The sequence below is a fragment of the Palaemon carinicauda genome, chromosome 42, assembly GCF_036898095.1.
Source record: "Palaemon carinicauda isolate YSFRI2023 chromosome 42, ASM3689809v2, whole genome shotgun sequence".
NCBI classification, from domain to species: Eukaryota; Metazoa; Arthropoda; class Malacostraca; order Decapoda; family Palaemonidae; genus Palaemon; species Palaemon carinicauda.
The window spans coordinates 21,960,138-21,975,320 of record NC_090766.1 but is presented as its reverse complement, the minus strand read 5'-3'; the positions used below and the strand labels follow the sequence as shown (position 1 = coordinate 21,975,320).

The 15,183-nt window shown below is 32.2% G+C and overlaps 1 protein-coding gene across 3 annotated transcripts in view; it reads right to left on the bottom strand.

Annotated features, from left to right (window-relative positions):
* LOC137633316 (chondroadherin-like) overlaps positions 1-15,183 on the bottom strand; it is a 267,884-nt gene that overhangs the window by 249,848 nt on the left and 2,853 nt on the right. Inside the window, exon 1 of one of the 3 annotated variants that reach the window (XM_068365548.1) lies at positions 7,091-7,234. The exons of the other annotated variants lie outside the window; for them this stretch is intronic. The gene's annotated coding sequence lies outside the window, so the exon portion shown is untranslated. Of the gene's footprint in view, positions 1-7,090; positions 7,235-15,183 lie in introns of those variants that run through there. 3 annotated transcript variants of the gene reach the window in all.

The following is a 15,183-nucleotide window of genomic DNA, read 5'->3' as shown; positions in this document are numbered from 1 at the left end:
TTTAAAGTTGTTAGAATATTCTCTACTTTAGCTTGCTCTCGTACCCATGTTGTTTTTTTCTGTCTCTTATTGTTATTATTATTATTAATTGCTAAGCAACAACCCTAGTTGGAAAAGTAGAATGCTGTAAGCCCAGGGGCTCCAACAGGGAAAATAGCCCAGTGAGAAAAGGAAACAAGTAAAAAATAAAATATTTCAAGAAGAGTAACAACATTAAAATAAATATTTCCTATATAAACTATGAAAACTCCAACAAAACAAGAGGACGAGAAATAAGATAGAAAAGCGTGCCCGAGTGTACCCTCTAGCAAAAGAACTCTAACCCAAGACAGTGGAAGACCATGGTACAGAGGATATGGCACTATCCAAGACTAGAGAACAATTGTGTTATTCCCATCAATATTCTTTCCACAGCTCATTGAGTTGTAACTAGCTTATGTTTTAAGGTTTTATTAAGTCTCCAAGTTTCCGATGCATAAGTTAATACTGGTTGGACAATCTGATTAAATTTTTTTCTTTTGAAAGAAAGTGGCATTTTACTTTTTATAATTCTTATTTTGTTTACAAAAGCTCTCCATCCCATGTTTATCCTTCTCTTAATTTCGTTTTCATGTCATGGTGTAACATTTACTGTATATCCAAAGTAAGTATATTCGTTAACAAACTCCAAGGGTTCGTCCATAACTCTTATTTGTTTTTCCACACCTGCCTTTTCATTGAACATTATTTTAGTTCTACTCATATTCATTTTCAGTCCTACATTTCCGGCTTTCTATCCATGCAAATATTCTATTATCTTTTGCGATCCCTCCCATGATTCACTAAATAGAACTATGTTATCTGCAAATCTTAAGTTATTGAGTTATTCCCCCCTTAATATTAATTCCTACATTTTCCCAACCTAAATTATTAAAAACTTCTAGGCACGTTGTGGGTAATTCAGGAGACATGGGGTCTCCTTATCTAACTCCCTTCTTAATCGGAATTTTTCTCAATATCTTTTTTTGGGTAATTTCTGTATAGATATCTTTAAGCGTTTTGGCATAAGATTCATCTATTCCTTGTATTTGAAGGGCTTTCATCACTGTTGAATATATATATATATATATATATATACAGTATACATACATATATACAGTATATATATGTATACTGTATATATATACACATATGTATGTATATATATATATACACATATGTATATATACATATATATATACATATGTATATATATATATATAATATATATATATATATATATATATACACATAATAGTCTTGTCCCTTTAAGGCCCAAGGTACATAACGTTCAGAAAAAAAAGCAAAAAAGACGTCACTCAGTAACCCATTTACGTTATGACTTCCAAATCAATAAATGAAACGGGTGTATTATAACATCTACATGAAGACCACGCCACGACTCTCTCTCTCTCTCTCTCTCCTTCTATTTCGTGACGTCTCTAATTACAAACAGCCTTCAATAGCTCTAAGAGAATCTTACAGAATTGTCATAAAGTTACTATATATCTTACGAGAAATCATAATAAATTTTAGTATATCCAAACCACCATTATTGTTAATATTATAATTTCTATTATGCTTTTTTTTCATTGATATTTTTTCTAGCGGTTAGAAAAAATGGGTGAAATGAGAGTGAGGTTAGCCAGCTGGCTAACAATACTAGGGAATAGTTTAGAAAGATAAGTATTAGAAAGACTAATGATAAGTGTGGTTCAACCCACAATTTTATTTATATAAGGTACATTATCTTGCTTTGGTTTTAAAGTTAGCATAGTATATCATTAAGTAAATGGAAATGAACCAATTAAAGCTCACGATTCCCGATTAGTTGCTTACATTCAATTGTTTTAAATCACTCCATGACCTCAATATTCCAGAAAGCTGAAAGTGTGAGCGGAATGTATAAATGAATGGCGATAAAGCTGAAAATGAGCGCAATGTATAAATGAAAGGTGAGAAAGCTGAAAGTGAGTCCAATATATAAATGAAAGGTGAGAAAGCTGAAAGTGAATACAATAATTTAAATGAAATGGTGGAGAAAGCTAAAAGTGAGTGCAGATGTATAAATGAAAGGTGAAAAAGCTGAAAGTGAGTCCCAATATATAAATGAAGATGGCGAGAAAGCTGAAAGTGAGCGCAATGTATAAATGAAAGGTGAAAAAGCTGAAAGTGAGTCCAATATATAAATGAATGGCGAGAAAGCTGAAAGTGAGCGCAGTGTATAAATGAAAGGGGAGAAAGCTGAAAGTGAGTCCAATATATAAATGAATGGTGAGAAATCTGAAAGTGAGTACAATATATAAAATGAATGTGAGAAAGCTGAAAGTGAAAGCAATATATAAAATGAATGGTGAGAAAGCTGAAAGCTGAGAGCAATATATAAATGAATGGTGAGAAAGCTGAAAGTGAGTGCAATATATAAATGAATGGTGAAAGAGCTGAAAGTGAGTGTAATATATAAATGAATGGCGAGAAAGCTGAAAGAGTCCAATATATAAATGAATGGTGAGAAAGCTGAAAGTGAGTACAATATATAAATGAATGGTGAGAAACCTGAAAGTGAGTGCAATATATAAATGAATGGTGAGAAACCTGAAAGTGAGTGCAATATATAAATGACTGGTGAGAAACCTGAAAGTGAGTGCAATATATGAATGAGTGCGCACTATATGAGATCATGTGATGCGCTGCTGATGATACTTTCTTGGTAACGAGTCTAAAGGAGCCAATGTTGAGGAAGTTTTATTAACTAATGTTTCATCCCTTATCTAACAATTGAAGAAAAAAATGAAGTAGGCAGTGATAAAACAAAACCTATCTTTAAATTTTAATTTTTATAACAACAATAATTTCAATAATTTTTAATAATTATACCAGATTTGATAATATTGATAATAATAATAAAGCATTTAATTTATATAAAAGACTCATTTCTCCTGTTTAATCGCCCATTACTGATTTATTTTTTTGAATATAGTTAAAATAAAAACAAAAAATAAGTGATTATGTTGAGATAAAGATTAGTTGAGATAAATTTGTAATAAATAAGAGTATACTCAAACCATCTCTCTCTCTCTCTCTCATCTCTCCTCTCTCTCTCTCTCTCGATCTCTCTCCTCTTAAAAAGACTAATTGAAAGGTCTTAGAATTTACCAAATTACCGGAAGGTTTTTGTGAGAACAATTGGTCATAAAAAATTCCATTTTCTTCTAGTCGCCAATTATGTTAACTAGAGAAATTATTGAAGCGATTAGCCAATTCTCCAGTAAACAATTGCGGCAATTATGCAGTACAAAAAATAATGAGAAACTATATCATGCTAAACGCAGGGAGACGGAAGAGTCATATTACCGAGGTTGATGGAGACTGCGTCCGAAAACTCGCAAAACCTGACAGTATTTACGTTGGGATATTTAGAAAAAAAGAGGATGGCGGAGGGTTTCGTGCAATTACGAAAGTATGGCAAAAAAAAAAAACCCTTAAAAATGCCATTTAATGAATATAGTACGTCGAACTCTTTACTATCTGGGTCATGAAAGTAAAGATGCTATTTCAACAAATGCTCTTACAAAAAATATATATGTTATTAGAAAAAATCTTGAACACAATCACACACACACACATATATATATATATATATATATAAATATATATATATATATATATATACATATAATATATATATTATATATTATATATATGCATATACATTATATATAAAGTATACATATATATATATATATATATACACACACACATATATATATATATATATATATGTGCATATATAAATGCAAATATATAGATATACAGTATATTATATATATATATTTATATATATATATAGAGAGAGAGAGAGAGAGAGAGAGAGAGAGAGAGAGCGAGCGTGCGTATACTTAAAAATTACGTAAGATATGCACATATGGTTCTCATATGTTATGATTTATGTGCCCCATCCAACAACTTAGTATACATGGTTCGCTACTTCAGACTATTTGACAAAAGTACAATGCATAAATCGTTCAAAAATTATACAACTATCAAAGCAACAACAAAATAACAGCACTATAATAATAATAATAATAATAATAATAATAATAATAATAATAATAATAATAATAATAATAATAATAATAAATAATTACTTTCATTATTAATACTAACCAAGAAATTCAGGCTTCTATCTACGGCTGAGTATATCATATACTACATATATATATATATATTATATATATATATATAATATATATATATACATAGTATATATATAATAGATATATATACTATAATATATACATATATATATGTATATATATATGTGTGTGTGTATATATATATATATATATATGTATTATATACAGTTCTATATTACATATATAATATATATATATATAATACTATATATATACATATATATATATACACTATATATATATATATATATATATAGGTGTAACCGCACCCCACCACATAAACCTTACCATTATATCTTTAAGAAGCCCAATATCCTTCCTTATGAAAGGCTTACGACCCTGTCCACAGAAATTCTGCCTCCTTCCTCTCTCTTTTCTCTCTCTCTCTATCGATCTTTTTGTTGTGGCCTGTTCATTTATTGAGGGAAATGTGGCGATGTGTGTCACAGGTACAGAGAGAGAGAGAGAGAGAGAGAGAGAGAGAGAGAGAATAAGGCGGACATTCATAGCACTCAGATCAGATGTACGGACAGAAACCCTGTTTTTCATATCAACGACTGAAACTAAGGAGAGAGAGGAGAGAGAGAGGAGGAGAGAGAGAGAGAGAGAGAGGAATTCTGTAAATCTGAGTAAATTTTGTAATGGTGTCTGGATATGAGAACAAAGTTCACAACAACTTATTGTTCTAATTTTTCTATTGTTTTCATAGCCCAAAATTATCATCACGACAGAAGAGAAACATCATTAATTATCTTAAGGGTCTTCAGACGACCCTTCTTTCACTTGTTGGCAATTTCTACTTCAAGGCTGTTAGTCATTTAAAACATTGTTCTCTGGTTATTTTCTTTTTATTTTACTTTCTAATACTTTGAAATTCATATAATTCTTACACGATTAACCAAAAGGTTATTAGTATTATTACCTCCGGCAACCAAGATGGTAGGAGATTATGTTTTCGTCCCTGTTTGTGTGTAAGTGTGTTTTTTTTAGTATGTGTGTGTTTGTGAACAGCTTCCTGGCCACAAATCTAAACATATATTAATAATACCTTGCAGAGATTAAACTGTTATGTACAAAGCTGGACATGATTAAATTTTGGAAGGTCAAGGTCACGGTCATAAAAAAATGTCCAATTTACGTAATCAGACATAAGTTTGGACATCGTTGTCACAGAGACTTCAAACTTGATTCATATTTGAGTGCGTGAAAATCCACGCCATTTAATCCATGTTAAGATCAAGGTCAAGGTCGAGAAATAAGCTGCCGCGGAGGAGGTCTGCACTCTACTGAATGCCCCTCCAGTTATTGCAGTATATATCCATTATAAAATTGACAGTTATAACCACCTAAAAACCTACGGTTGGACACAGATGTCCCTAACCACGTCTCGCTCCGAAGAATTGAACTTTGCAGTAAGTAAGCAAACAGATAGTATTGGAAGAAATGGCATAAGTGGAGTAAGGGTGTAAGAGGGTGTATGTTTTCAACGTAAGGTGTAACTGCGATTCATGTGGCCAACTGTAAAATACCAGCGCCCCCCCCCCGCCCTAAAAAAAAAGTACAAGGAAAATAAAGTCATAAATAAATAAACAAAATTTAACAGTCATTTACCATGATAACCAGGTTTAACTTCAGGGACTGGATAGCTCCAAAACCTGAATTGTGGGTCAAATATCTATCCTTTCCTTTATAAAATATGCCCTAATTTTAAGTATACCTCAATCCATCCCTATCCCATTTTTTACCTCCATGAAATATGAAGTCACAAGTTTTGAGTCCATTCTATCCCAGCTTTTTTCCCCCATTTCATGCAAGTTGTTTCTCGATTACTTCCATCGCAGTTTAAACACATGAAATCAGAAATGAGTATATAAAAATAAAAACATTTATCGAAAGGCAATGCCAATAGCAATGAATCGACGTAATCTGTTTACAATTTTCTTAAACATTACCAAGTTTTCTATCATCCTCTTTGGAGTGTAAAACAGACTATTTCTGTGATCTAAATTGTTTATGTAAACATACTGTATATATATATATATATATATATATATTGTGAGTAGTAGGTTGGTTAGGGCACCAGCCACCCGTTGAGATACAACCACTAGAGAGTTAAGGGGTCCTTTGATTGGCCAGACAGTACATTTCACCCTTCTCTCTGATTACGGTTCTTTTTTCCCTTGCCTACACATACATCGAATAGTCTGGCCTATTCCTTACCAAATTCTACTCTGTCCTCATAAACCTAACAACACTGAAATTACCAAACAATTCTTCTTCACCTAAGGGGTTAACTACTGCACTGTAATTGTTCAGTGGCTACTTTCCTCTTGGTAAGAGTAGAAGAGACTCTTTAGCTATGGTAAGCAGCTCTTCTAGGAGAAGGACACTCCAAAATCAAACCATTGTTCTCTAGTCTTGGGTAGTACCATAGCCTCTGTACCATGGTTTTCCATTGTCCTTGCTTGAGGGTACACTCGGGCACACAATTCTGTCTTATTTCTGTTCCTCTAGTTTTGTTAAAATTTTATATCTTATATATGAAATCTTTATTTTGGTGGTGGTATTCTTAAAATATTTTATTTTTCCTTGTTTCATTTCCTCACAGGGCTACTTTTCCCTGTTAGAGCCCTTGGGCTTATAGCATCTTGCTTTTCCAACTAGGGTTGTAGCTTAGCTAGTAATAATACTAATAATAATAATATAATACATTCACTTTTCTATCTAGAAAATCAAATTAAGAGCACTGTTCTATTACATCTTATACATTACATCATATGTCCTCTACTTCTCAAGGAGAGAGAGAGAGAGAGAGAGAGAGAGAGAGAGAGAGATTTTGCAGGTATTTCACCACAAGGAGATAAAATATGCCAAACCTTGTGCAAAAACAGCTTCTGTCCTCCTTATCGGCGTAGCAAAACAAATCAAGTCTACAGTTCAGTCGCATCCGTAAGTTTATGCAGAGCACTGGCCTCCGAAATGGAAGTAAGGCGTCTGGGTATGTCCTACGCAGCTAAAGGTTCGTCTATGACTGAAGTGGACCAGTCATGATTAACAAGAGGGGGGAGGAGGGGTCTTACTTGTTAGGGGGGTGTGACAGCTTTGGGGAGATTTTGTTACCAGAGAGAGAGAGAGAGAGAGGAGAGAGAGAGAGAGAGAGCAGTTGTTTAAGAGAAAAACTTTTACTAAAAGTAACTTGAGAGAGAGAGAGAGAGAGAGAGATGAGAGGAGAGAGAGAGAGAGATTTGTGTGACCATTTGTTTAAGTTTCTTTGTTCGACGGTACAATAAGTCAAAAGATTAGAGAAAACTTTTCGAATGTAACTAGAGAGAGAGAGGAGAGACGAGAGAGAGAGAGAGAGAGAGAGCAGTTGTTCAAAAGAAAACTTTACTAAAAGTAACTTGAGAGAGAGAGAGAGAGAGAGAGAGAGAGAGAGAGAAAACTTTACTAAAAGTAACTTGAGAGAGAGAGAGAGAGAGAGAGAGAGAGAGAGAGATTTCAGTTACCATGTCTCCTGCATTCTTCCTGATTAAATCTCTCTCTCTCTCTCTCTCTCTCTCTCTCTCTCTCGTCACATATTAAGTGAAATCTTATCATACCAAATAATTTATTTTCCTTAAATACAAGGAGACCATTAATGATAAATTCCAACTCCACAAGGTCAAAAGCTATTAATTTATCAATTTGGAAGAAACGTTGTATTAGTACTTTATCATTTAAAACATGTTAGGAGAAAGTATTGGATATGCACTGGCTCTGAAATAAAGAAACATCATGTTAGAAGTAGTGACACATTGAAGAAAATGTTCAGATGCTGATTGTGTGGATAAGCCGCTGTATTCAAAACATGAATGTTACGTTAGATTTGTAGGGTAGAGTTCTATACTGGGATAATCTCCCATATGTAATGAAGATCAAGTGTCTGGGTGTGTGTCTATGTATGTATGTACGTATATATATAAATATATATATATACTTTATATATATACATATATATATATAAATATATATATATACTTTATATATACATATATATATATATATATATATATACAGTATATATACATATATATATATATATATACACAGTATATATACATATATACACACACACACACACACACATATATATATATATATATATATGTATATATATACTGTGTGTATATATATATATATATATACATATATCAGGTTACCCTCAGCAGCATTGCCAGACATATAACTACTCAGTGTCTCCCCGTCCCTTGGTTATGGGGAGAAGGAGTAGTTATAGCACGATGAGAGGGTGTGTGTGCATATTCATCTTGATATTTAGCCGTCATTTTTGACGGGTCGTGTACTCTAGATATTAAGAGCGGTTTTCCTTGATGTAAAAATCGTTGGACTAGATATTATGGTACAAGGTTGTACTGGAGGTTAGGTTAGTAATTTCTTTTATTACAGGACGTCACCTATTATCAAGTTTAAGAACTAATTCTGGTCCCCTTTAAATACAAGAGTCTTGATATCATGGTGAAGGGTAGATGGAGATGGTTTGGGCGTGCTCTTCGCACTCCCCAAAGAGACAATAGTTCACCAAACGTTCAACTGGGCTCCACAAGGCACTAGAAGAGTTGGATGACTCAGGCCTACAAGGCTGAAACCTATGAAGTGTGAAGTAGATGATTAATGGAGAGAAGTATTGAATCAAAAGCTCAAGATAGAGACGACTGGCGAAATCTAACCGAGGCCCATTGCATCAATAGGCGTAGATGATGATGATGATGATGATAGGTTAGAAACTGAGAGATTAACACACGCCTTACTTATGACTAACTTATGACAAAGAGAAGTATATGAGTAAGCTTGTGGAAGATGGGTAAACAGGATATTCTCTGGCAACCTCTGGCAAGTTTTAATCCAAATTACCATTGTTGAGAAGAAGGAAACAACCACTTCAGACAATTCTATCTAAAGGACAAAGATCAAAAGAAGCCTTGTGGCGTTCATACCACCATAGACATATTATAGGAATCCACATATACACCAATAATGTGAGAATCAGATGAAAAAAATATCTTCGGTATATGATTAACTCATCTACAATATCAGTGATAAATATTTATGAAAATGGTAGTGTTCCTATTTTAAGAAACATTGTGGAAAGGAAACAGTTTTATATATATATATATATATATATATATATATATATTTAATCTGATGATGGTCTTTCTACGAATCCGGTGAAAAAGAAAGTTTGAAGTTAGAGAAAATGCGGGAGTATGGTAAGAAATTTCCTTGGCCTCCTCGAGTTAAACTTAGGCTACTCCACTTTCCTCATTTGTTTCATATTCATGGTGAGAACAGAAGCACACTTCTTTATCACAATCAGAATATAAGATAACAAGAACTGCTAGTTTGCATACAACCACCATGTTCATTAACAATCTCTAAAGGTCCGTCCTTAATCCTTATTTGATTTCTTTATACATTTTCATTGAACACTATCTTAGTTTTGCTCATATTCATTTTCAGTCCTACATTTCTGATTTCTCTTTTCAAATCTTCTATAATCTTTTGTCATCCCTTCCATGATTCATTAAATAGAACTATGTCATCTGCAAATCTTAAGCTGTTAAGGTATTCCACATTAAAGCTATCTCCTACATTTTCAGAATCTAAATCCTAAAAAAAACTTCTATGACTGCTGTGAATAATTTAAGAGAGATAGGGTCTCCCTTGTCTAACTCTTTTTCTTAATTGGAATGTTCTCACCAAATTCATGTAGTTTTAAGATTGCTGAACTATCCGTATCTTCTAGTGTGCTAACGTAAGTATCATATTCACTAGACCCGGTTGCATCTCGGTGTTGTTGTTGTTGTTGTTTGTTGTTGTTGGTGGTGGTATTAAAAAAAATACGAAGATCGAGACTATACTCTCTTCTATGAGAACCCCATAGCTGCCAAGTTTTAAGAGAGCACTAAAATCAACTTCAACAAATTTAGAGGTCCACATTTACATAATTTATCAAAATCTCCTCAAGGTTAAGTAGTTTAACCTCAAAACAGATTTACGACCAGACGTGGAGCATGACACAAAGCAAGTACCTCAATACAACAATTCAACAACTTCCCAGGGACAAAGAGGACTTCGTTGCCTCTACTGCAGAAGTGGAATCAAGCAATCAGTACAAATACACAGAGACTGACAATAAGCCTCGAAAAAAGGAACTGGCCACTAGTTAAGTGAAGCTGGAGGAGAGAGAGAGAGCGAGAGAGAGAGAGAGAGAGAGAGAGAGAGAGAGAGAGGGCGCAGTAACAAATGTAGAGCAACTGCAGGTGGTGGTTCGAATACTACTACTACTAGTGGCCCCTCCCCTTCACTTGAACCTCCCAACCGCATCATGCAACATTCTTATAAAAGTCGAATATAATGAGTCAATTTAATGGGATATCCTGTTATAAGAGTGACACGATTGAGCAGTCACTCTGTCACTGATATCACTTGGGTACAAACGCCAAAACCGTATACTCTATGTATATTATGTGGGTTTATGCATGTTGCTTGCATGTGGAAATTCAGAATTTTTATCAACTTATTTATATTAGTTATAAAAGGAAAGGACAATGAAGATGGTGAGTATTGTAAGACCCAGAATATGTATCTTGGTTTGAATTAAAAGATATGTATGTATGTATGTATGTATGTATGTATGTATGTATGTATATATATATATATAAATATATATATATATATATATATATATATCTATATATATATATATATATATCTATATATATGTATATATATATATGTATGTATATATGTGTCTATATATATATACATATATATATATATATATATATAAATATCAATTGAATATAAAATTTAAGCCTTAAGCCAAACACTGTATGTATACATATATATATATATATATATATATATAGACACATATATATACATTATATATATTCATATATATGTATATATACCTCATAATAATAAATACGAAATTATATACATGGAATCTATAGCAACATAGTTGTTTACTACAACTGAAATTTTCAAAATTTGATAATTATCTTATCTTTTCTTTGATAATGAAACATATTTTGCAAAACATAACATATACCAACTGAAATCCCCTTTAATTATTAGTAATGCACCTCCTTGCTAGATTCGATAGTTTAGTACACACCAAGAGGACCACCCTAACCAATCTCTAAAACTATCTGGGTGATTTATTGATTGATTTTGAGTTATTTGGCATCCTGAGGTCGAAGGTCATTGACGCCGATATCGTTTATGAATAAAAAGTCAAATGAAATTCAATTTGAAACCATAAAGGTGAAAAGATCCGAATAAAAGTTGTAGAACTTTCAGAAGACATGCTTCTGAAATAAATGTAAAACCACTCCCAGCATAGTACAACACATCATGCCCAAGAATCTTGGCGAGGATGAAATATTGGGCGAAGAAAAATCAATAAATTAAGTCATTAGTTTGTCTGTCTGATTTTCTTTTCAAGTAGGTTGGATGTTTAAGGTAAGATTTGTTAAAATTGAAAATGTCAATACTTGTCTAAACCTAATATGGAAATGTTAGTATTTCTGTGTTCAAACTCAAATTGTGAATATCAATATTTGTCTAAACTTGAAATATGAAGCCTTGTATTTCAGTGTCTAAACTAAAAATATTTATGCCTAAACTTGAAATGTGAACATAGCTAGCGGTATTTCTTAGCTCAGCAATTTCCTTCATAAACTTAGATTTCTAAAGCCGGCTTGAATTTAAAGTGTAAATACAAATGTCTGAATTTCTGTGACCAAATTTTAAATGTGGGTCAGCACTTTAAAGGTCACTCAAGAGAGGCAGACACAAGGGACATGATAAATCCTTGGAGACTGACCCATATATATATATATATATATATATATATATTATATATATATATATATATAATATATATATATATAATATATATATATATATATATATATATATAATCTATATATATTTATATATATATAAATTATATATATATATATATATATATATATATATATATATATATATATATATATATATATATATATATATATATATAATTTTATATATTTATATAAATCATATATATATATATATATATATATATATATATATATCTATATATAATTTATATATATATATATATACATATATGATATATATATATATATATATATATATATATATATATATATATATGTATATATACATACAGTACTCTCCATCAAACCAGGACCAGGGAGGGCTAGGCATATGAATATTGACGACTCAGCAGGTACAGTACACCTATAGGCTCCCTAACATCCACTGATTAAGTTATGGACACTATTAGATATTATCGAGCTTGACCGATGCTAGAACTCCAATCCAACAGACTGTTTGACAGTGATATTTCCAATAGGCCACCTCAAATGGTTCTCCATCTCTAAATATGAAGAGCAAAATACCTCTCCCTCAATTTATGAAATGAAAGTCTCTAAATCTTGACATATAAGGTAAAGATATGAATGGGAAGTAATGTCATTTGTAAATTTACAAATTACAGTACCTCTATTTCCAAGCTTGGAGTGGTAAAGTATTTTCATTTCTAAATTTTCTGGCAGAAATTACTTTCAATCATAACTTTACATGGGAAAATACCTCCATCACCAATCTTATACGGTGATTACTCTGATCAAGTTAGAAGTACTTGCATTTCAATAACTTTAGACCCCTAGACAATTTCCAAACTTAATAAAACCTCTAATTTTAGATAGACAGATTATTTAACCCAACAAAAATATGACTCTCTATCACAATATGGACTATGGCATAGCTTACAGAAGAAAAGAAGTAGATGTTATTAAATGAATCATTACTGAGAGACCACAACAAGGCCAATTTAGTAACTGCCCTTGTGATGAAAACCAGCCATCCCTCCCTAAAATGCAAGGAGTCTACAATCAATATAGTTTACAAATTCAAATGCTCAGAAGGAAAGTGTAAGCCTCTCCATATACTCTACAATGGCCACTCATAAGAAGACATTAAGCTTAACGCAATAATGGGCCATACATCAGACTTTCAATGATGCACATGGCATGACAACAACAAATGCAGGTGCTTCTAACCCACTGTGCAGGACAGAGGCCTCAGACATGTTTTTATTCATGTCTGGGGTTGGCTAGGCTTTAATCTGATTGCTCACAGCAAACCAGCTTAGTTTGGGTAACCATTACTAGTACAGCTTTGTTGATCATTGCGATACGCAAACCCTACCACGATGTTAAGGTATCCCCACTCAAAAAGGGTATGAACCCTTCATAAAATAACCTTATCACGGCCACAAAAGTTGTTAATGAGTAGGCTGATAATGTGAACCTGGTGACTGCTGAAGCAGTGCACATAAGAATTCAATAGCCAGTGTTGAAATTAAAGTTTCCTGACTATGTCTGGCCCTCCAGTAAAAAGATTTTCCTTATCACGCCTCCAGAGCTAATCATGAAGCCTTAGGAACTGGTACCTTGAGTCCTAACTGAGAGTGAAGAAATTTCTCCAATGCAATGCCTTTGGAACTCCACTTAGAATTTTGAAACTTCTTTAGAGATCCAAATATCTTCAATAGTATTTTCAATATCTTTAATGCAAAATGTCTTTAAATTTTCTTATTTATAGTTTTCAGATGCTTTTAGGTTCTAAATTTCATCTCAGTGAATTCACTGTCATTATATAAGGATAATGATTTCTTTGTAGAGATGCCCTGACGAAAGCCCTTAGATATTGGCTGAAACAGCTGTCTTCAGAAGTTGAAAATATGAAAGGGAAGTGACAAATTCCACATTTCCCTTCAAAATAATACCCCTGAAGACAAAAAATGATACTGAAAGCTTAAAAAGTATGGTCCTAAAATAACTGATGCCAAAAGTGCTTTAGAATATAATAAATATTGCCCAAGAGAGCAACTCTACCCACAGAATTATGTATGTGTATATATATATATATATATATATATATATATATATATATATATATATATATATATATATATATATATATATATATATAATATACACACACACATATATACATATGTATATATATATATATACATATGTATATATATATATATATATATATATATATATATATATATATATATATATATATATATATATATATATATACAGGCAGAAAGAAGCGAGAGCTAAGAGTGAGAAAAAACTATATCTTCACATGTCAAATTCTGTAAACTTCTAGTGAAAGAAAATATTTTTCAACATCTTAAGCATAGCTTTACAAAATGGGTTCTCAATACTATAGTATCGTATTTTGGTGTGTTATGACCTATTACCTCAAAGTTTCTGAAACATTTAAAAGAGCCCCAGATAAATCACAAAATTAGGCCACTGATTAATAAAAGTTTCATATCTTTGTTGTTCTGGAATCTAGATAATACCTTTTACCAACTAGACCGCAATAAGTCCGTCCAGTTAGGGGAATATTATGAGCACATAATCTATTACAAGGCTAAATAGACTCTACTTTTCTTCATAAAAGAAAAACTTAAGACTTCAGTACATAGGTTATTTTGGATTCACCTTCAGAGAAAAAGCCTTGCATAATACTGGAAATTATAATGAATTATACCATCAAGCCTCAATTTCAGGTTAAAAAGTAAATCAATGATAAGAAGAATACAATTAACATATGTGAAAAATAATAATTCTATTTGACTCGTTCATTTGGTCTGAAAGCAATGCCATAATAGGTCTGGAAACAGTATTAACCTGATAAAATCCTCATGCATTATAGAGGATTATTTACATCTCTCTTAAAAACAGTTCAGCCATTTCAAGACCTTCGTCCGGATACCCTCGAATTCCGTCACTAAAAAAAACCGAGGTCATCAAGAGGTCAGGAGTCAAGATTACTCAAGAGCAGAGGTCAAAAATTATAAAAG